This window comes from Pseudopodoces humilis, chromosome 6 (assembly GCF_049639895.1).
Source record: "Pseudopodoces humilis isolate 2021_Gansu_Grassland_sample_001 chromosome 6, ASM4963989v1, whole genome shotgun sequence".
Classification (NCBI taxonomy): domain Eukaryota; kingdom Metazoa; phylum Chordata; class Aves; order Passeriformes; family Paridae; genus Pseudopodoces; species Pseudopodoces humilis.
In genome coordinates, this window is record NC_142205.1 from 43,480,470 (window position 1) to 43,504,225 (window position 23,756).

The 23,756-nt window shown below is 38.3% G+C and overlaps 1 protein-coding gene across 8 annotated transcripts in view; it reads right to left on the minus strand.

Annotated features, from left to right (window-relative positions):
- FHIP1A (FHF complex subunit HOOK interacting protein 1A) overlaps window positions 1–4,461 on the minus strand; it is an 84,344-nt gene extending 79,883 nt beyond the window's left edge. For 7 of the 8 annotated variants that reach the window (XM_088056464.1, XM_005517553.3, XM_014263181.2 and 4 more), the window contains exon 1: window positions 42–391. The gene's annotated coding sequence lies outside the window, so the exon portion shown is untranslated. Of the gene's footprint in view, window positions 1–41 lie in introns of all 8 variants that reach the window. The other variant, XM_014263187.2, reaches the window with a different exon arrangement.
- Between the last annotated feature and the right edge of the window lie 19,295 nt (window positions 4,462–23,756).

The following is a 23,756-nucleotide window of genomic DNA, read 5'->3' on the forward strand; positions in this document are numbered from 1 at the left end:
CGTCCCCTCACGGCTCCCGCCCCAGCGGGACCAGCCCCTACCTGGCGCGGGTGGCGGAGGAAAGTTTCTCCGGGGAGGGGCCAGGCGGGCTCCACTCCCTCTCCGCCGAAACCACCGGCTCCGGGAAGGAAGGAAGAAAGAAAACAAGGAGGGAAAGAGGGAGGGAGGTGGGCACCCAGGTAAATCGCCGTCCGCGACGGGACGGCGGGGCCGTCGTTACTCCCTCGGACGGGAGCGCCCTCACGGCCGCCCGCCCCGAAGGCTCCGTCCCCTCAGGGCGGGCATCTTGCCCCGGGTCCCCCCCCGCTCCCTCACAGCGGGCGGCCCCAGCTCGGCACCGGCCGCCGGGTTTGTGCAAGTGGGGCCGGGCCGTGAGTCAGAGCGGCGGGGAGGAGCCGCGACCTGCCGGGGGAGGCCCGGCCCAAGGCGGCCCCTGCCGGGCGGGCGCCCGCCGGGAGACGGTGCGGGGGATAGAGCCCGACTTTGGAAACAATAACCCTGCAATTAAGAAAGCTTCCTCCCATCTCTGCCTGCCTACATGGAAAACCCGCGAGCCAGAAGTACCACTTTAAATCTATCCCGATCTTACAAATGAAAATTAGAGGTAGTTCCCTAATGATACAAGCTGCACGGTGGGCTGGAGCACCTCTCCTCTGAAGAGAAGCTGGGAAAGCTGAGGTTGTTCAGCCTGGAGAAGAGAACAAGGTCTGGGGAAACCTTGTTGTGGCCTTCCAGTATTTGGGAGCATCTCTCATGAGGAAAGACTGCAGGAGCTGGGCCTGTTAAGTCCAGAGAAGAAAAGACTGGGAGAAAATCTCATTAATACATAAGAATATGTCAAAGGCAGATGCCAAGGGGATGGTGCCAGACTCTTTTCAGTGGTGCACAACAACAGGACGAGGAGCAATGGGCATAAACTAAGACACAAGAAGTTTCACCTCAGCATGAGGAAGAACTTCTCTATGTTGAGTGTGGTAGAGCACTAGAACAGAGGTGGTGGAGTCTCCCTCTCTGGAGACCTTCAAAACCCATTTGGAGGAATTCCTGTATCATCTGCTGGAGGTGAACCTGCCTTGGCACGAGAGTTTGACTAGATGATTTCCAGAGGCCCCTTCCAACCCTGTCAATTCTGTGGTACTTGAAGTAGGCTCATAAAAAAGAGTGAGAGGGACCTTTTGGGTGGGCACATAGTGATAGGACAAGTGGTAATGGTTTTAAACTAAGAGAGCTTTAAATGAGATATTAGTAAAAAATCCATATTCAGAGGGTGGTAAGGCACTCTTCTCAGCTCTAGGTATTCCATCTATGGAAGTGTTCAAGGCTAAGTTGGATGTGGCTTTGATCAACCTGATCTAGTGAGTGGCATCCTTACCCATGGCAAGAGGTTGGAACTGGATAGTCTTTAAGGTCTCTTCCAGCCCAAACCTTTCTGTGGTTCTGTGATACTATATAGTTCTTCTTTTTAAATACCTCACTGTAACTGTGATACTATATACTTCTTATTTTTAAATATGTCACTGTAACTGTGATAGATTGCTGTAGTGAATAGTTAAGCATAGTTCAATATGCCACTATGTTTTTGTCTCTTTTTTTTTTTTTAAAGCTTCAGATAAATTAAATAGATTGTAAGTGTTCTTCTTATGGTTTCACTGAAGACTCAAAATAGGAATAGATGCTGGCCTATTAGAGTAACAGCTCATTTAAAGAAATGTATAGTATAATCTACCAGTGTAACGGTGTTGTCTCTGAGCTCAGGAAGCGTTCTTTCCAAAGCTCTATGTAATTAAAGGATAGTTTACTGAGATTTCTAACTAACTTGACTCACACAAACTAACTCACACCTAGGTATGCCAAAGTTAAGGTTTCCCAACCCAGGATAAAACCGTCATCCAAAAATCCACTAAGAAATAAAACTGATATAACATAACTGAGGTTCCTGCGCTCCTCCACTTAGGAAGACTGGAAGAATCATTGGTTCTTGTACTATATTTTGGCACACATTGAAACTAAATCTAAACTTTAAAGAGCAGGGAGTACTGCCATTTCTAGGGACTATAATTCCTCCCTCACATGCTGTTGTTTATTGGTTTTGGAACTGCAAGATGAAATAGTAAGGCCGTATAATTATTTATTGAAAAATGCTATGGCAAAGGTGCTTGGTGCTCAGCAGAGCTAGTAACATCATTCCCTCATAGTCTGAATCCAGAATCTATTGCCTAGATGTCTGAGCATGCATGTCTCTCTTTGGAGAGCTGTTTTCTAGCATTAGATCTGGTATTTCATTACATAAATTCAGGAAGCAGCTTCCAAGTGCTGCTGTTGAGCCTGGGTGCAGAGATGGATGGCATATGTCTGCTGTCTAGGACAGCAGAGCAGAAGCCAGCTTAGGAATTTGGTAGAATTGTCTAGAGGACTTAGGAGAAGCTGAGAGGATACTTCTGTTTAAATTGTTTGCTCTCAGAAGCACGGAAACTGTCAGGCAGCACATGGAGCACTGCCTCTCACAGATGCCAGCAGAATCTGTTTTGCTTCTTTCTATTGCTGCTCTAAGCATTTTTAAAGCACTCCATAATTATTTTTACTGTGATAATTAGGTTGAATGCAAGATAGCCATCCTTTTACATCCCTATCTCTTAATCATTTGATAAGCTGTTCTATCACAGAGAGTTAGAAGAGATGGAAGTGTAAAGATGGCTTATCACAAGCTCACACTAATCCTCCTATTCACCCTCTTTGTTCTGAAGGCATTCTTAGCTACTGAGAAATACTTCATCCAAGTGTGAGAGTTAGAGGCATAACACGTGAACCCAAACACAACTGACGGACAGCATAATTGCAAGTAGTAAAGGTAACATGAGCTTTCATGACCAGCAATTGCCAGTCTTCAAAGTTGTGTCATTGATATAATTGTGCAGTACCTCTAGTGAAGTTACTAATAATTACAACTAATTTGTAGTTTGTGTTTACAGTAGTTAAAGAACACAGCAACATATATGCTCATACTTTTGGTCACCAGTTTTACTGTACAGAAACTCTAGAAACTTTACTCTTCACATTTCTAATGAAATTCCAGAAAGTTCCTGCTTTCTGTGACCTAGGGCATGCCTGCAGCATCAGAAAGATATCTATTGTTGCAGACAAAAAAAACGATCAAGTATATCTATTTAGGTAAACCAGATAGCTTTTAGAAGAGCTCTCTTACAATAGATTTCTAGGCCATTCTTTCATGTTACATATTTTACCCATTCGTCCATAAAGAAATTTATGCAAAGAATTAAATTACACTCTCCAATTACTAGTCACAGTTGTACTACAAAGAGAAGATCCCTGAGATAGAAATAGTTATGGTTAAAGAAACCCAAGTTACTGACAACAAACCAGAATGCTCACTGTAAATTAAGTGACCCCTGAACTACCCCATTTAACACAGATTTTTCTTAGATTTTATCTAGATATCACCTCTTTAAAACAAACCTATACCACATTTGCTTCTTAGCAAGGGATCTGATTTCCAGGAAAGGTGTTAGAAGATAAACATTTCCCATTTAAGAGTAAAAAGAAATACAGGCATTTTCCAAATCATGTTATGTGCTTTGCTACAGCCATTGTTCCTTATCTTCTCTGAGCAACAGTAAAAAACAAAGTTTGCTTTAAATCTTCAGAAAGGTACTTCAGAGTTTTCTCTATGCACACCTTAAAACCTTCATACTAAGAAAAGAAAGCACTCTAAATGCCTATGAAAAACCTTTGGTCACTTCTACCTAAATAATATTTCATCTGAATGGTATAGGCCGCATTCATCCCTTAACGTTAAAAGATGTTCCCAAGCTTTTTTTGAGATATGGTCTTGCAGATATTTTGCTGCAACACACAATTTACAATGTAGTACCATTCTAAAATCATTAGTACAGGAAAGATAAACGTTGCATTTACATGGATAGACATTTGTCTGGATTGGTAACTAGTGCAAATATGTAAATAGATTGGAAATTACTACACTACCTTTAAGTGTTTGTACTTTGATGAACAGAAAAAATGTTAAAGATTTCATAATCTATCTTAATTAGTATGTATTGATTTACCTGCTTCAAGACAACTCTTTAAATAAAGGAAGATTTGTTTAAAAAGTTATATAACAGGATTTAGTTGAAGGGATTTACCTATGACTATTGTAAATTAGTGATTTATGAGACAAACCAAAGTAAGTTCACTGCCCCTTTAATAAAATTATTTTTCCTCTTTAAAACCAGATTTAGTTATCTATGATACATTGTAAGGGCCTGACAGTAATTTTGAGAATACGTTAATACACTGTTCTCCAAAAGTCAGTCCACTCACAGTCTGTAATTTCTCATGCTCTGTAAAATGTAACAGGTCAGCACTGCTATCAAAAGAAGTAATCTTGCCTTCCTCCACCCATTCTGTTCCTCCCTACATTTCCATCTTCCCTGATCTATACAGCTGTTTAATAAATGAGATCAGTTCCACGATCCAGGTTAAAAATACACCCCCCCCCCCCTTTTTTTTGTGCTTAAATTTAACATGGATCAGTTTTTTGATATGCTTCACCTGCCACCACATAAATCCTTACTCTGGCACAAGAGAGGGAGCGGCGTGAGGGCAAGAATGAACTGGGGCACCATAAATTAGCACAAGAGAATATATAAGGCTGAAAGTATGATTTAAAAAATAGCTTTTAACAGATAGGCATCTAGAAACAATTGTACTCTATTCTATTGCTTGTGAGGTTTTGTGGGTTTTTTTGTTTGAGATTATGTGCCCAAAGCATACAATGCAATATTGCCACTCCATTATCTGAGAACTTGCCTATGTCCTCTTTAGGTGCTCACCTTTTCTCTTCATGCTTTAAAGACACAGAGATGAACCCTGGGCTTGTGCTGTAAATCCTTCAAGCTGTGTCTTTGGGGAAGAGGAAAGCAACTGACAACTTAGGAAAAAATCTTCCCTTCTGGCAGAAACAAGTCAAGACATCCTTCCTTCTCCACAGGCTGCTAGTTTTGCAGGATAGAAAATTTTTCTGTCTCTTAGATTTAGATCTAGATTTCTTTGAAATTTGCTAAATCATCTTTGCCAGGGAAGATTTATGTCTGGACTGTAGCAAATCCCTTACCTTAAGAATACAGCTGGAGGATATTTAACAAAAATATATCCCTAGAGGCTGAGTAGCAGTAGACAAATATGGCTCAGTCCTCCTTTTCTAATTACAAGTTGTACTCCAAGTCCAGTGGGAGATTTGTCCACAGAACTACATAACACATTTCTTAGTGAAAATTAGGCTATCAGCATTATTCTGTTGTTCTGGTTATAAAAGCTGTGATTATAGTAAACATTATAGCAAAGGTATTTGAGCAAAGAGAGCCAAAGCTACTTCTCTATAACTGTGTCATATCAAAATCAATAGTGAAAAAGATCCATGTTTTCTAATACTACCCCCTCAAAAGCCATCTTTAAAAACCTGAATTAAATAATAAAAAAAAAAGGAATCTTGACGGTTCACCAGTGGGAAAACTTTAGTAGACCATGACAGCAGTGCTGCACACTGGGGCAAATACAAAGCCTCTTCCTAGCTAATTACAATGCAATCCATGGAGATTGCCTAGAGAAGCACTTGCTTATTAATACCTACACAGTGTTCTCTGTTTCCATAACATCTCCCTTAGTATTCACCATTATATTGCCCTTTCAAAATCACACCTCTCTCTGCTTTCATAAAACCTTCTAGTTTGTCCTCCTGATAGACCTTTTGGTAGACTCTAATTACTGAGCTACTGCCAATGGGGAATAAGTTACCTGTGATATGGGAAAATGCCAAATCCCACTCCAGTCTGAATTACACAAAGCCTGTCTACCAAATGTGAAATCAGACATACTGGAATCTCGGGATTTTATTTTTTTAAATTTTTTTTTTCCTGAGCTAATATAGTTTTTCATCTCCTGGAAACTGAGGAAAGGAAAAATAAAATATACTGTTGTACCAGCCCCCTGCTCTCTGAATATGACTGTGCAGCTGCATGCCTGGGGAGATGCAGAGACAAACAGGCAATGGAAGTTCATATAAGCTGGCATGTCTCTCTTACATTACTTGAAATACAATGAAATATTATTAAGTAGGATCCTTCTGTGAGTATATGAATGCTGATTTTCTCTATGAATAGGCTAATGCTAGACAGGAGATGAACCATTCAGCTGCAAGGCAAAAAAATCTAAAAATCAGAGAGCAGTTGTTAGTAATGTTTTGTTTCTCTGCAAGGACTTTTTTGTTCCTTGCTTTGGTCTGGAATAAAGTGATTCTTCACCATTTTCAGATACTTTGCATAGCCAGTAGCTGTTACTTTCTACAGACAAAATAAGAGACAGAAGTAAGACTTGTCAAGAAAGAAAGCTTTGCTTTGCATTTCTTGCATAGGATGTACAAAAAATAAAAGTTTATTTCCTTGAAACTGAGTTGGTTGTAATGTTTTGCATTGTAGGTTAAGTTGTCTTCAGAGTTTGTAGGTGACTGTTAAGAGTCTTAAGTATAAAGTACTTAATTGATAATAGTTTTTACTTAATCTTTTGAAAAATTGTTTTCAACTTTTTTCCAATAATTTGATTTATGCCAAATAAATGCTTAGTTCAAGAGAAAAGATGAGCACCTATCTTGGTGTGTGGTTAGACACTTTAGAGTCTCAGAGTAGACAGCTGGAGAGAAACAAAACCTCCAGAATGACTACCAGCCAAATCATACATGTAATACCCCGCATTTTAAGGTCTCTCCTTGTTCTGCAAGGTATTCAATAGGAAGTTTTACTGAAATTCTCATGAATTTGCTGAATTAGAGGTCAGTGGCTGTTGGAAATTTGGGGGTCAAATATCTGCATTGGTAGGTGCCTAAATGATTTGAAATGAAATCCTGCTGGGATTTTTTCAAAAGCGTCTAGCAGGTAAGAAGCACTCACAATGATTTTTGCATTTTAAAATCATTGCATAAATTTCAGAGACCAAGCTCCAAGTCTCTTTCTCACACTTTGAGAGTTAGTTCCTAGTTGCCAGCTGGTACAATCATCCTCCTCTTTCTTGCTCTTCCAGGCTTGTGCTCTTTGCAATATAGTAGTCCGGCTCTAAAAGACTCCCTAATTTCCCAATTTGCATAAATTGATGGGTAAGAAATACTGATGCAAAGAAGGAAAGGTGAGGGTTTTTTTGTCTGAATTAAAATTAAGTTCCGATCTTTTATATTGCAGGCAAAGGATCTATTAATGTACTATATCTAGAGCCAACAGCAGCTCCTCAGCAGATATGTTCTGAAGGAAGCTCCCCTCTTTTCTTTCTGAGAGCAGTTTCTAGACTCTGGGTGCTCTCTAAATAAAAAAAAATTAATTTTCAGCCCTAATTTGTACCCTTAATCTCCATGGAGTACAGAATTGCAGTTCCACTGCTCTGTATGACACAGCCCTTTAGCTGGCCCAAAGCAGCTCCCTGCTCAGTGGCATTTGTTGGATGGCCTGTGTAGGGGCTTGGCTCTCCCCACACCCTCCACAAGGGACACATAGCTCAGGGGTGAATCTCACTCCAGCCCCTGAAAGTTAGGCACTGCCACTGCGGGTGGAAATCTGGTCTCGCCATTAACCATCTTGCTGAGGGCAAAATAGAGCCAGAAATATGCACAATTCAAGGGAATTTGTCTTACAGCTACCTTTCTGAGTACTTCTGTTGATTTTTTTTTCTCCTTTTGCTCTTTTCCTTACATTTCTCTCCCCAAGATGAGATTCTGTAGTATTTTACTTACATTAAGGGAAACTTGCATGTTTTTGCCATTTACCAATACAAATGAAAACAATGCATAGTTACTATCCTAAATAATTTGGGTGATATATTAAGATGTTATTAATTTTGAACTTGGACTGTTACAATTCAAGAAATGTGCCCTAAATATACAGCATGAGTTGTATATACTTGTTTCTGAGAAATAAAGTTGCATGACCAAGAACTCATATATTTAGAATGTAAGTTGCCAGATACCAGTATCTTGAGATTTGTAATCAAAATAATTATTTAATTTCAAGCTTGACCCCCTTGTTTTAAAAAAAACAACAATTTTAGGGACTCTGTCCTTTAAGATGTAGTCACTGGAAATCACAGTCCTGATAGAATTAAACGTTTTTTCTTTGTTGGCCCTGGCAGCTGTGTATTAGTAAAATAAATAAATTAAATAAACAGAAACATCTGTTCCAGTCACTAGAGGCTTACTGCTGGAGTTATCTGCATCACATGGGAGGAGACGCTTTAGTACAGGAGCTTGGCTTTCCAGAGCAGAGATTAGTGAAATCAGTAGGAATAAATATGTAGAATTGTGTGACCTGTGGGAAATATCTCACCTGCCAAATGATGACACTAACTAGTGTTAAAGTTTGAAGTCCTCTAGCATCTATTCTGCATTATTCATATGAGTAGAAATCCCATTATATTCAAAGAGCTAGCACAGTCTCAGTCTGTATCTTATTAAAAGAAAAATCTGTGGCATAGTTGAGAACCTAAGCTTGTAAGTTTTTTCTTTTAGTTCATTATTATTGGATCCAGGATACCTTACTCCATACATGTGTGAGAAGAGTATAAATGTGTGAGTGTGTGTATATATATGCATATATATATATATGACTATACACATAATTTTTTTTGTGTGTGAGTGCACTGGATAGTTGTCATGCACAGAAAGTAAGAAAAGACACTCTAATAATGCCTCAGAATTCCAATACCATGAATATCTCAATAAATCTGAGAGAGCAGACAAAATGGGTATTCCTCTGCAATTATTTTTATACTGGTATTCCTACATAAATTAATCAAAGCTCTGGTACAATTTTCAAGAGGATGCAAAATAAATTATTCATCAGCTGGACACATGTAACTTGCCAATTTCATGAAAATAACCTGGGAAAGTTGTATATATGTAGGAAAAAAGGGGCAGAATGAACTAGAATGCTTCACTTTTTGATTGTAATCTGGAAAGTCAAATGGAAGTTGCTTACTGGGTTTGCAAATGTATCCAGGAATACATGATAATAATAAATAATAAAATAGGAATTAAAACAGAATTGAAGTTTATAGACTTCTTCTGAAGATGATTGGGCTGCTAAAGGGCTAAAGTTGTATAGTGCACTGTTATTTCAAATGGCAGAACCAGATTTATTTTAAACTAGTTCTATACTGAATTCGAAACACTTCGAAGTAAAATATAATTTCTGGTAGTTAATTTGTTCTTACCTGGAACTCACAAGCAGGCTTCTTTTGATAGAAATTGCTCTCTTCTGGGAATCATGGAACCATAGAGTGCTTCGTGTGGGAAGGGGCCTTAAAAGTCATCCAGTTCCAGCCCCTCTGCCATGGGCAGTGACGCCTTCCACTAGACCAGGTTTCTCAGAGCCACACCCAACAGTCTTGTGTCACCCTGAAAATCAAGCTTTCTGACATTGTTTTCATAGTTTCTAAACACTTTCCCAGGAAAGTAACTACAAACATAGATGTTTATACATTCCATTAAAGATATGTCTTTTGATGGACGTTTCTTACAACCAGTGTGTTTAGGAAAGTGACCTAACTATCCAATCCCTGCTTGTTGTCGAGAATCTATAAATACTGAAACGACAGAAAAAAGCTTCTTCTTCCTCTACCACACATTGAGCAGTGTCTGTGTAAATCATTTTGTGTCCGACAGTGACAGTCTTGAACACTTCTGGCGGGGAGGGCAGCCACAGCTGCTCTGGGAAACCTGTTCCATTGCATCACCACCCTCACAGTAAAGAATTTCTTCCTAATGTCTAATCTAATCTAATCTCAATTTACCTTCTTTCAGTTTAAAGTCTTTTCCCCTTGTCCTGTAGATGCCCAGATAAAAAGTTCCTCTCCAGATCTCTTGCAGGCCTTCCTTAGGTACTGGAAGGCTGCTAGAAAGTCTCCATGGAGTCTTCTCTTCTCCACTTCCCCAAGTCAAAGAACCCAAACTCTTTCTCAGCCTTTCTTCCTAGAAGTAGTGCTCCAGCCATCTGATCATTCCATGGCATTCCTCTGGACTCGTTCCAACAGGTCCACCCACATCCTTCTTGTGTTCCCCACTTTATTTGTCACCTTTTTGTCAACCAGACTCATAGAAACACAGAATCTTTCATGTTGGAAGAGATCTCTGGAAGCCACCTTGGTCAAGACCTTGCTCTAGAGCAGGACCAATTAAACCAGATTGCTCAGGGTTTTTTCCAGCCCAGATTCAAATGCTTCAAAAGTTTGTCAGCATGGAGATTCCACAACTTCTCTGGGCCATTGTTTGAGTATTGCGCTGTCCTCATGATAACAAAGTTGTTTCTGATACCCTGTAGGAATTTCTGTTTTCTAACCTATTCCCATTGCTGCTTGCTCTATCACTCTGCACCTTCAGTAAAAGATAAGGGCATGCTGCCAGCTCAAACTCAACTCAGTTTCAAACAAACTCCAGCAGTATCTCCAAATCCTTTTATGCAGAGCTGCTCTTTACCCATCTGGCTTCTAGCCTGTCCAATTGCATGAAGTTATTCCATCCCTGACACAGGACTTTGCATTTGCCCTACTTAAATTTTATGAGGGCACCATCAGCCCATTCATCCAGGATACAGAGGTCCTTCTGAGTAGCAGCACTGCTCTCTAGCTATGCCCTCCAGTTTGGTATCACTTACAAACATGCTGTACATACAATCCATCTCATCACCTGGGTCTTTATTAAAGATGTTATACAGTATTGACCCTAGTATCCAACTCTACCTGAAGGCCCTGGTAGTAAGTCACAGCTATCTGGATTTTGTACCATTGGTCCTAGAGAGTTTCCTGAGGCCTTTTGATTTTATTCCCTTAACTTCAGTCAGTAGAGTCTGTGACACCATTATTATTGTAATATAAGCACTAGAGTGCTACCAATGAAGAGATCTGGTTGCAGGTTTAAAGCAAGTGAGTAAGCAGCAGGCAGTGGTAGTGTGGGGGATAGTAACCAAAGCCTAGGAGGAGGTCTCAGGATCAAACGGGAGGAAATAAAATGGAGGAGAAGTCTCACTGATTAAAATTGATATGGAATAAAGTACTTCTGGCACTTCCTTGGCTCAGAAAATTTCTGAACACCATAGTGCCAAAGAGAGAGGTTACTCAAGATATTTTCATGCTTTTTCTCGAAGTATGGACTAATAGCTATTGCAGAAGATGGGATATCAGATGGACAGACTCATCTGTGGCTCACTTTGTGAGCCATTATTGCTTACTTGACTTTCATCTCTTTTCACATTAAAAACAAGAAAGTATCAAGAAGCTAAGAGGTAGTGATGTAGAAGCTGGAGAAAAGAGGATGTTGGCTTTGTGTTGATAACTAGAAGAATATTGAGACAGTTGGGGGTTCCCACTATCTTTTTAATTCTTTAGAAACATCAATTTTTTGCAAATAGCTGTTACAGTTCTAGAAAGTATTGTATTTAGCAGTTCTTTGAACTTTAATCATTGAATATCAGCCAAGTAAGTCAGATGGATGTGTGTGGGTAAAAGGGATATGTGGTAATTTGAAGGAACATGAGTTTGCCAGCAAAGGCTGCCTCAACTTTGTGTGAGGGTACTCTTTAGTTTTCAATTTGTATCTCAGTCTACTAGGTAATCTTCAGTCTTGCTGAAGTCAAAGTTGTTAACTTTAAAGTATAGTGCAGCCAATATTTGATTACTAATTGGTTGGCATTTATCTCTCCACTTTTGTCAATTTTGTATTACTCCTGGTGTCCAGAGGTCATAAGTAATATCTGTGGACATCACAGATTCAAATACCAGCAATAGTAGCATGAAGATATTTATTGTGTAACAACTAAATTTGATAATTGCAGCTATTTGAAGTAAAATTATAAATGGTTCATATAAAATAATTTCGGTTTTAAGGATAATGAGCTGTATAATTTAGTAGCACTGGGAACTAACTTCTTTAAAAGTAGCTGTGGCTAATGCTTTTCTCACACTAATTTCATGCTGTTGAAACTCCACCAGCATTAATGGAGTTAACCCTAGTTTTCATTTACATAAATGCAAATAAAGCTCAGCCTCAATGATTTTTTACATACTGTTTCAAGGGTGCTTGAAATTGCTAAACCCACTTAATTCCACATAAAAATAAAGCTCAGTGCAGAGAGATGTAATTGTTCTTATTTCACACATAAAACTCTATGGCAAACAACAGAACAATGAAATACTGTTCTTTGACATTTTAGATTTGCAATGCTGGGTGAACATTCAGAGACTTTTCAAGCTGTATTTTTTTCAATGAAAATCTGTGAAACTGCTTAACTAAAAATTAGCTTGTGTTAATGCTAGCTTGTCCACTAGTTTCCACGGATGATGGAAGTGCTTAACTGCCAGTACCAAAGGGAAGAAAAAGCATTTGATTTTTAAGACCTAAATCAAATACTTCATTTCTTACCCTTTGATCAGCTTTGCTTATGCGGGCAGGTAATTTGACGCCCTTTGCTATCCAATTTTCAACCTCTTTCCCCTCCCTCCCCTTAGTATTGAGCTTTCATCAAGGCCAGATTTCCCCCTCCCTTCCCCACTACTCCCCCCTCCACGAAGTAGTCATACCTCCTGCATTTTTCTCTCTAGTGTTTAGAAACCCCTCTGAAATGTTAAACCGTTAGGAAACACCCACTTCTTGCGACTTCAAGTGCATTTTTTTTTTTGTTACTAGGCTGCCACTCTATGGCCGTGCACATAAACTACAGCTTTAGTTCCACTGGAGCAAGTTGTACTGGAGTTTCTGGGAATGAGTGAGAGAATATCTGGACTTCATGTCCTACAACTCGAATATGAATACCTTAAAAGGGGATGAAGGAAATATCTACCATATCATGTTTAGGCACCTACCATCTCAAATACGTTACACCAAATTTTTTGATCATTAATAATGCACATACTGCAGTGCACTAACATGGACCCTGCTTGACCTGGCTTGTCTAAAATAATGCTAATTTGAGTTAGATTTTCAAAGGAAAGCAAAAGGATAATGCTTTCAAAATATTCTGGCCAGGAAATCATGTAAACAGTTAGACTGACTCATGCCTGGTATCCTTCATAAGTATGAAGTTTTGATTATTTTGAGTCTGTGCAATAACTAAATCACAAAGTGAATCAAGTGTTTTAAGAGTAGACATTTCTGTGTAGCCATACACAGTGGTTTATAAATGGGTTAAAGGGGCATTAAACTTTTCTTAAGAGTGTTTTCACTTACACAAGGTTAGAATATGCTGCCTAGTAACTTATTATATAAGTCAGTGTTTTCATATCTGCATCTGAAAATTGAAAGGATTGAAATTTACCAGATCTGCCTTCTGGAGTACTGTTAGAAAGCTGTAGATTTGTCTGCCTGTAAGCACCTTTACTTGAGTCCTTATAGAGTCAAGACCTTTCATAGCCAAAAGTCATGTTTAGGAGAGTGGGAGTGGCACTCTATATGTGTGTACTATTATTTCCCATCCTTAGGCAATTTTTCATGTTTCCATTCAGAAAGTGGAACAAAAGCAAACTTGAGATGTGTTCCTGCCTTCATTTTTAGCACACCCAAGTTAAGAGGAAAACTCCAAGGTTGATGGAGATCTAATTTCTTGGAGATGTTAACTTCTAAAGAACAGAGTCCCTGGCTACAGCTTATTGGTGACCATCAGTTTCTACCTAAAATATTGTAAGTGCTTCAAAATTATACTATTTTCTGTATAAATAATACCTACTGTTTGAGAGTGACCTGAAAAATTGAGCCCAAAGCAAATTCATTCATGTGAATGAATAAAAGAGGTCTTATTGGCCAGAGAAGCCCAGTAGATGGAAAAGCAGCTCAGAAGTTTTAATATGTGTTTTGCTTTGAATATTCTCCTGTACGCACTCCTAGATTTGCTGGAGGGCAGACAGGAAGAAGGCTTGTTAAAAATTAAACAGCTTTCTCTTACTAAAATAAAAATCCATTGTACAATTTCCATTGATTTAAACTAAAACAGGTGCTGACCTTTGCCCATGTTAGTAACATTGTTCCAGACACTCTCTACAGCATTTTAATATATTTTGTTAATGTAGGTTAATATTATAAGAAGGGAAAAATCTTCTTAGAATAATATTTTCCAGGATCTTTGGCCATAATGCAACTTTGGTTTCTAAACAGAGCCAGCTGTTAAAAGTGGTAATTAGATCTGCCAAGAAGGTAATAGTGCCTATGTCCTAACAATCCAAACTGTTATATATATTAAGAGGCTCTCAATGCCCCCATTTAGGAATATTACAAGAAAATTTTACTATGAGCAGGAGATTAAGAAATAGGGGAAGATAAAATATATATATATATATTAGGAGCTCAGGAAAAAGTTGGACAAGAAACATAATGGATATAGGAAATAAATGAGTATAAAAGGACATACAAGATTACTTCATTTTCTAAAGTATTTCTACAGCAGTCAGTGCAAGCAAGAGCAACATAAGTGTGACTTAAAACCATATGCTGAAGGTCCAAGTGACAATATTGAAAGATAATTAAAGCATTTTCAAAGAACAGGGATGTTGACCAAATAGCTAGAGGCTAGAATGCAAAAGAAAGTGAGTTTGCCTGAAGCACGATGCAGGCAGCACAAGATCTCTCTCTGTAGTTTATTTGTTGCAGCAGAAGCACCAAGGTCCCCAGCTACCATTGGTGCCACATAAAAATCTACAAAGTGCTGCAGTGCTGCAGTCTCTAACACTTAACACATGCAGCTGAAATGCTCAAATCTACCAGCCAGGCTAAAGAGTGAGAATTAGAGCAGTAGACAGTGAAAAAATATCAACACATTTTCTGTTGGCACTCTGTCAGGCAGATGCACATCAAAATACATATGCAGAGACACAGAGCTAGCAAAAGCCAGGTTAACTATCATTTGCAATAATTAATTTAACTGTTGGTTCATGAAGGTGAATTGAACTGCAAACCAAACCTGGTCCTGTAACAGCCAACACTGTTTTTGAGCTGCTGTAATAAACTGAACTATTTCCTTCACATGGAGCTCCTAAAAATGTCCATCTTGTACAAAGTGTTGTATCTTTACCCCTGAAACTTTTGGAAAACTTTGTCACCAATTACCATAATTTTTCTCCCGCATTATTCCTAAATGGTTGGAAATGTCATTGCACTGTATTCCAGATATGGCTGCAATAGGGCTGCAACAGGACTCTATAGAAGATTATTTATTCTTCTGAATTCCAAATATGAGCCATGCCTATTCTCAGAATGCCAGTTTCTATGGTTTTACAATGGCATCACATAAAAAACCTGTATTTAATTGCATACTTTTCACCTGTCTGGTTTGGCTCTGCTTCTGAGACCATACGTAGCCCACACTGATATGGTTTTTTTAAAACAAAATAATATGCCCTCAATATTTTGAAAATGTAAAAATGTCTTAGAAAGGGACTTTGTCTTCCCAGTGCATCAAAATTAATCAAAAGGAGAAAAGGCCTGTAAAACCAAATTAACATTATTGTCAAGACATGAAAATATAAATAACAGCTTTTACCTTACATTTTTTTTCTCTTGTTCTGTTTACTAGAAATTAGTCAGTTAAACAGATTCAGTGTATTTATCACAGTGTCCACGTGATTTAGTTATATCCAGAATCTTGTTGTGGCAACACAGAAAGTGCCTAGAGGACCCAAAAGTAGATTTCCCAGTCTTCCTGACCTTTGCCACAAAAGCTGTTGGGTAGCATCATTGAACTAGCAAGGGGTAGAGCCCTGGGGAGGCTGAGTTAATTACCTGCTTCTCCCATTCCTGGTGAAATGCTGTTTCACTTTTCTGTATTTCAATTTCCTCATCCATTATATTTCCTTCTTCTTGTCTCTTTTCTCATTTGTTTGTTTGTTTATTTGTTTGCTTTTTGGTGTTGTTGCTTAGGCTTTTTGTTTGTTTTTTTACATATTTGTTTGTATAATAAACTATTCAATGTAGGAACAGTGCTAAACTGTCCATTCTAAACTGTCCAGTATGAGTTGGAAGCTCTTTGTGTCAGAATAATCACACTAATAAATTCTTTAGCTCAGCTACTCTAGCTCACTTTATTTCACTGGACACAGTTCCTCACAGCACTTCCTTCTTACTAATACTCTGTTTTAGTGGGGATGATCAGATTAAAATGAGCCTGCTGGACACCTGCTACCACCCTTGCAAAACCGTGGAAGTCACTGTCCAATCCAATCAAGAGCACAACCCTAAGAGATACCGAAGGTAGTATCCCCTTGAGCTGCCCAGTGCTCTGCTCTCTCTCTTACCTCAGATCAAGTTTTGCATTGAAATAATCTTCAGCCCTGATTTTCCTGCTTTGTTTAATTATCTGTACTGTTTGTACTATTTCTTTTCATGTTATGTCTATAAGGCTACCATTCCTTTTCCTGTTGGCTTGACTGCAAAACTCTTATCCTGAATATGCATAGAGTCTAGCACAATTTGCAGGCAGTGGTGAATCTCCTATACTATTATTTATAAAAGATATTTTGGGGACACCGTACACACAGTAGTAAATTTATTGAAGTATAAAGAGAAAAATGGCTCAATACAATGCAACACTTCAGGAACACATTTTGATATAGCTCTCAATCACACACAAACATGAAGTTATACTGGCTGTCATAAAAGAATTGGATGTGATAAATTCTGTGAGCAGTATATTAAATATAAATCTCAAAAAGCTAGCCAGCGCCAGCTTCAAGAAACTGGTTGGACTTTTCCTCAGACTTATATTTTAAAAATTGCTACAAAATTATGTGGGTGTTTTTTTCTCTTTCTGTTCAAAATACAGCTTTTTGAAGCACCACCCTTTATTACTCTCATTTCACATCCCAATGGATAAATATTCATATCACAGAATTTCCCATAGCTGGCAGAAATTGCCAGCCCTGTTCTTTGCTAGAAGAGAGGCAAAGGACTGAAATAGAATGGCCCTTTTGCCCCACACCTGTGATCACAACAAATCAATCTGCAGGTCTGGAAAATACCAGTAGTTTTCCATTGAGTTACTTCAACATTGTATATGTTTTGTGGATAATATGAGGATGTATTCTGATTCTGTAATTCTGATGTAGAAAAGATCCTGATAAATTAAATAAACAATACAGCAGGGCTACAGAGAAATTTTACACTGCATATGTAGGAGAACTGAATTCACAGCCTTAGGGGAGGATAAGCAAGACTGCCTTTAAACCATCTTTGTACTCCTCAGATTCTGGGTTGCTCAGCAGTCTGAACTGGCTTGCCACTGGAGCTGAGATTCTGGGTCTGACAGCTCTTGTTTTCCATGAGGCCTTTGGATAAACAGCCTTTCTATTCCTTATACCTCCTCCCATTGCAGAACACTCCAGCTATCATAATGAGCATAAAGTGCTCATTAAAAAAGTTGAAGATATTTAAAGTGCAGAAGAATTACTTCAATATTATTGCAATGCCCTAAAGTATTTCAGTGAGGCTCACTCACCTGGAAGCACTGTGCTGATATATCTCTGTGGTCTCTGTGCTTGTGCATCACTGAACTTGCTCCCAAGAGCAACAGGAGAAATGGAGAAAACATGAAACTGGAGGCTGTCGTAAAACCTACACAGAGCTTCTTAAGATCAGAGTCTGGGTTATTGTGGACCATGTGGGTTCATCATAAATGTGCAAGAATATTTATTATACAAAGAACAAATACACAAACACAACTTTTTATTGTAGACAGCAAAAAGAGGTAATGTAACCAGGAGAAAAGTAAGAAATTATTCAAATATATAGTTGGTGGCACAGAGAACTATGATATCAAATATAAGGCCAGAATTTCTGTGAAGTAGCATTTCAGTGTGTCTTTTTCATTATTTTAATTTCCTGAATTAACATGTGAATGATCAGGAGATGCTTGGGGCATTTAGAAGCCAGAAATAAACTAGAATGTACAGCTTTATATAGTTTGTTCTGATCCTCACTTTTCTACTGCCACCCCTTGCTTTCTGTCTCTCTCCCTTCCAACTCATTGTTCCTTAAAACTGCTTTTCCTCATTGTGTATGTCATAGCCCTTCACTGGTTATACAAGACAGTTCACCTAGATGGTTTCTGATTCTATAATTTTTCCTGAATCCTCATTTCTGATTCTACAATTTCTCCTGATTTCTCACTAGCCTTTAATGAAAGTAATACTTCTGCTAGCCTCAGAATTTCCTGCTTGAAATAAACTCTCAAATAGCATGTGTGTATTAGCCAGACAGAGGAACTATGACAACTGGGAGGCATTTCAATGAATATTTTCAATATAAAAGAATTCATTTTACAGGATTCTGGAAACAAGACATTGGAAAAATAAAAAATGAAATCCAATAGACATAATTTTTAGAGGTTTTTACTTTGTTCAATAGAATCTCTTTGGTTTTCTTTCTTAGGAGTGCTCTGATCTTTTGTTTTTCCTGTTTCTTCTTGGGTGTTTGTATTCTGATATCACTTTGCACACAAAAAGGTTGCTTCTTGCAGAGTTCAGTTGCATGTGCTGTTCAAGTGATCCTGACAAAGATGAATGGTAATAAAAATTGTTCATCCTTTGAATGTGATTTGGATTACACTGCAGAAATTGCATATCAATATCAGATAGAGCTGTAAGGGGGCCATACACAAGAAATATAGGGTTATATCTGACCATGATTTGTCATTCCCTTCTTGACACCACTCATTCTATGTGCCTGTTCTTTATTTATAGCCAAGAAGCATGCTGACATTTCAGTATTCCTTCAACTCAACAGTCCAGAGTACAGTCACAACCAGAAAAGCAACATGTGTACCCACGAATAGCCAGAGATTCATTTCACTGGATTTTCCAAGAATTGAAAGCCACAATGCTAATTTTACAGACTTTTGATAAGGAGCAGTCAAATTTTAGGACTAAAAAAAGAAAATACATATGAATAGCATTCATAAGATAATGAAGAGATTGGGAAAATAGAATACAAAATTCCCTTTACATATTAGTAGTAACTACTGGAGAAAACAGATGCTGTCCTGTCATGCAACATAATGTTTTATTTCATTTAGTTCTGGGCTTTAATTGCATTACTAGAGACAAAAGTCAATCTTAGCTTATTTCTATAAATTATGTCTTCATTACTGACAGAAACAGGAATGACTATGTGTACACAAAGAGATGCAAAAGATACAAATAAAAATCATGCTATTGTAATTAGAAGGATGAAAAAAGCTTATTAATTGAATTAAGCTTCAGTTAATTTAATTAACATGCCAGGGTATTGTGATCATGAGCACATTAGAGTGATGATTTCCATCACTCATGCCCTCTTCAAATATATATTTTGCCATACAGTAGGAAAATATGAAAATTCATAGTTGTTCCCTGAAAGTCTTGACCAAGGAATGATGCAGAATGACTATAATACTTCTGCTGGTAGAAGACTTAGAATGTCAAAGTATTTCAGAGTATCTAAGACAAAGATTACATCTTGCAAAAGCAAGATATTTTCGTATTTTAAGCTAATAAGAACCTCTGCACTGATGAAAAAATTCACTTCCCAGGGAGAACAGGAAGTGTAATCAGGCCAGTAAATTTTCAGAAGCATTGAACAAATTCCAAAAAAAGACTCAGAATAGAAACATTCAGGCATATAACGTTTCCTGTTTTTAACATACCATTTATAATGTTGGCATATGTGAACCTGTACAGTGCTAAGCAGTCACACTTTTTTTCCAACAAGATATTTTTCATCAAGAAACAAAAATAAAGATCCTACTAGATTCAGAAATCTTTGGTTCAGCCAACATTATGTCAATATTATTTGGCTTCAGTTGCTAACAACTTGCAAGTTGGAGCATTAATAACTAGGCTTCAGTTCCTACCATTCGCTAATGAGGCTGGAACGTGACCTGTACACCTAACCAGCTGTGAATAAAAAAGAAAAGGCACAAGGCTCACTTACAACTGTCAAACTAAGGCATTTTCTTTAGTGCTAATCCAAAGATGGATGAGCCCTAGTGCTGCAGCAGTATATCAACATTCAGCCAGTGTAAGCACCAGAGTAAAATGAGACACAGTTTACTTCAGAAGTTCTCAATATGTTTTTTCTTTTTGCCTTGGACATTTCCTATGTTTTGCCCTGGGACTGGATGATAAACCCATATTAATCCCCTTGGAAGGTTGTATTTACTGTAATTGTGTGAGATGGGACCAAGGTTTTATCTGCATATTTTATATTATGCTTTTGCAAATTTTTGCATTCCTTTCTCAGTTTTATATCATTGCTTTGCCAATAGTAATTGTGTATGCCAGAGCTATCAACAGTAGAAAATTCCATATGTTGTTGCACAGATAAAATACAGACAAGAGAATAACTCAAATCTACCTTCTTTATATGCATCCCTCCAAACTGAACATGAGAGTGGTCTGTGTAGATTTCATAGCTGAATTCTAAATCAAAAACTCTGTTTTAATTATGTGTTCATTTCAATCAGAACATGTCACTTGTTTTCTCTCATCTTGAAGGAAGTCTGAAATTGTTTGTCCAGGTATAAATTTGGGGCAAGACCACATCACAGACTTTCAGAATACAAAGGCTTTGTTAGAATCCTGAAGGTTTAGTGGAATAAAGTTGTGTCTGAAAAAGCTGCTTCAGGACTGATAGGTTGTTCCTGCCTCCTGCACAGTGCTGAACACATGGCTTTTGCAAAAGCATCCCAGAAACTCCTTCTGACACTCTCTTCCTTATTTTCCAGACCATTGAACTCTTACTGATCGGGAATTGAACACTGTAGAGATCCTTTAAACAACTTCTGGCATTTAGACAGCATTGGGAGGAGGGGAGTTCACAGTAGACATAAAAGATTTTTTTCTGTGAAGCAGTTCCTGAATTGATAAAGTTATCCTGAGATAAGTATTTAGGGTATTTTGTCAATAAAGGCAATCTAGTTAGTCAATGGGAACAACCATAAAGAGTGCAGAAAGCACAGGTGAATGTGTCTGGAATTCATTTTGCCCTACTAATTCCTGGATACCATTTCCTGACCTTAGAAACAAGAAAAAACTCATGTAAATTGGAGTGAGGCCTTTTTTGGAGAGAGGAATAGCCAATGCCTCCTTCCATGGTGTAAAACCCCAAGAAATTCTTCTCAGGCTTTTCTCTGCCTTTCATGCATTCCACACCTAAAGCTTTCTGCTCAGCAGCCCCTTGAAGAATGTGGCATTTCACAGAATTCACAGAATGACTAGGTTGGAAGAGACCTTCAAGATCATTGAATCCAACCCAGCCCTAACACCTCAACTAGATCATGGCACCAAGTGCCACATCCAGTCTTTTCTTAAACACATCCAGGGATGGTGACTTCACCACCTCCTGGGGCCGACCATTCCAGTACTTTATCACTCTTGGTAAAATTTTTTTCCTAATATTCCTTATATTTCACTTGACACAGCTTGAGACTGTGTCCTCTCATTCTGTCAGTTGCTATCTGGTGAAAGATACCAAGCCCCACCTGACCATAATCACCTTTCAGGGAGTTGTAGAGAGTGATAAGGTCACCTCTGAATCTCCTTTACTCCAGGCTAAACAACCCCGGCTCCCTCAGTCGTTCTTCGTAGGGCTTGTGGTCCAAACCCTTCACCTTCATTTCCTTTGAGCTACTGAAATTGCAACAAGCACCTGTAAGATTTGGACTGTATAAGCTGTTTTTCTGTGAGGAAAGAGTGCATTTTCTTTATGGTTAAAGAATAAACATTGTGAAGAATAAACAGTATGAGTAGCTGTAGCTGAGGAAGACAGAGGTTTGGGACAGAGTAGAGGAATTACAATATATGCACATTGGGCAAGAGTAAGAGAGATGTAAAATGCCACAGAAAAGAAGACGTGAGGGAAGTTAAAAAGGTTTGAAAATGATGTCTTAGGGAAAATCCAAGTTGCTTCAGTTTTCTGTTGTATACAGATCTCACCCAGAAGCCAGCTACTGTGAAGCTCTGATTCAAGGTGTAAGTTTGCTATGAGAAATTTTCCTTCCTTGTCAGGGTTTTTCCAACAGCATCTTGCAAAAATGCTGCTTCATCAATCAAGACCTCACTGAGAGCTCCAGACATTTGGCAGATATTTGGATTTCACTTCACTGAATCACAGAAGGATTAGGAGAGACTTCTGGACATCATCTAGTCCTGACGCCCTAGAGTCACCTAGAACAGATGACACAGGAACATTTCCAGGTGGGTTTTGAGTGTCGCCAGAGAGGGAGACTCCATGGCCTCCCTGGGCAGCCTGTTCCAGTGCTCTGCCACCCTCAACATAAAGAAGTTCTCCCTCATGTGGAGGTGGAACTTCTTGTGTTTTAACTTATGGCCATTGTTTCTTGTTCTGTTGCTGGGTACCACTGAAAAGAGTCTGGCACCATCCACTTCCATGACTGAACCAGGAAATTTGGTTACTGTTCTTCTTATCACATTATAAACTTTAGCTTTGTATTTTTTTAATCATATGAACCCTTTTCTTTTGAATGATGCAATCCTATATACTTGGTGAACATGGAAAAAAATCACTGAATCCAGTGAATGTGTGTATGTATAGACAAAGTAATTAGGAGATAGTAAAAAACAGGAATAGGCTTCCTTTCTTGCTATACTGCTAAGAAAACTCCACATTGAAGAACTTAGCAAGAGGTCATTGGTACTAAAAACACCAAACTGCTTTGTAGCAATGTATGAATAACATGAAACTGCTTCTGGGAGTCAGAAGAAGGAATAGTTCTGGAGCTCAGTTTTTCATCTGTCTAAATAGTATGGATGTGCCTTTGGGACTTGCCAGCTCAGAAACTACAGTTTTTTAATAACTGGAGTGAAGCACCCCTAAAAGCCTGGCAAAATAGATTCTTGCAAGCATGAGTGTGGAACACATAAACCCTTTAGTTGATGTCAAGTCTTAAGCCTCTTTAAAGCTACTATGGAGGCCCTGATGATGAGGATTCTTGTCATCATTTATTCCTCTAGTGACATTTGGTGATTAGAGTAAGAGTTGTGGTGTAAAATTGAAAAAGACAGGAGTGACACTATCTTGTGGGATTATTTTTCTTTTCCCTTTAATTGCTACCGAGGTATGCAGGTCCTTCCTTCTTACCAAAGAAATTAAAAAATAAACACTATTATATCTTACATCATGTTTGGCTGTCTGGCTTAAAAAAAGCATGTGTCATCTACAATTTGTCAGGGGTCCTAGCCAAGTACTCAATCAAACCTGTCAAACTGGTTTTTTACTCAGTTTTTAATAAAACAAAATTGTCCTAAGACGTTGTTGAATGAATGAATGAGTGAAACATAGTGTCTGGAACAGATCAAAGTAATTTATTTTTAAAAATAATTGGAAACTCATAATATTCTATTTGTCATAGTGTATTTTGAATTGTTTTAAAACTTCCACATTAGACAAGTGGTTTTCCATTAGTAAACACACATTAATGCATCTAGACTTTTACAACCTCATTAATATTAAACACCTGAGCACTGAATTAGTAATTATCATACAAATATTTAATTACAAAGTTATTCTGTTGCTGTATATTAATGTCGCTTTGTGAACACTTCTGTTAAGTGTGAATTCTGTCAGTGTTCAGCACAAGAAAAACATGAGAGAATACCTAAGTGCTCATAGGTGGTACTGTGGAGGGGAGAAAAACCTCAACCCAACCAACTAAACACACATACCTCCAAATAAA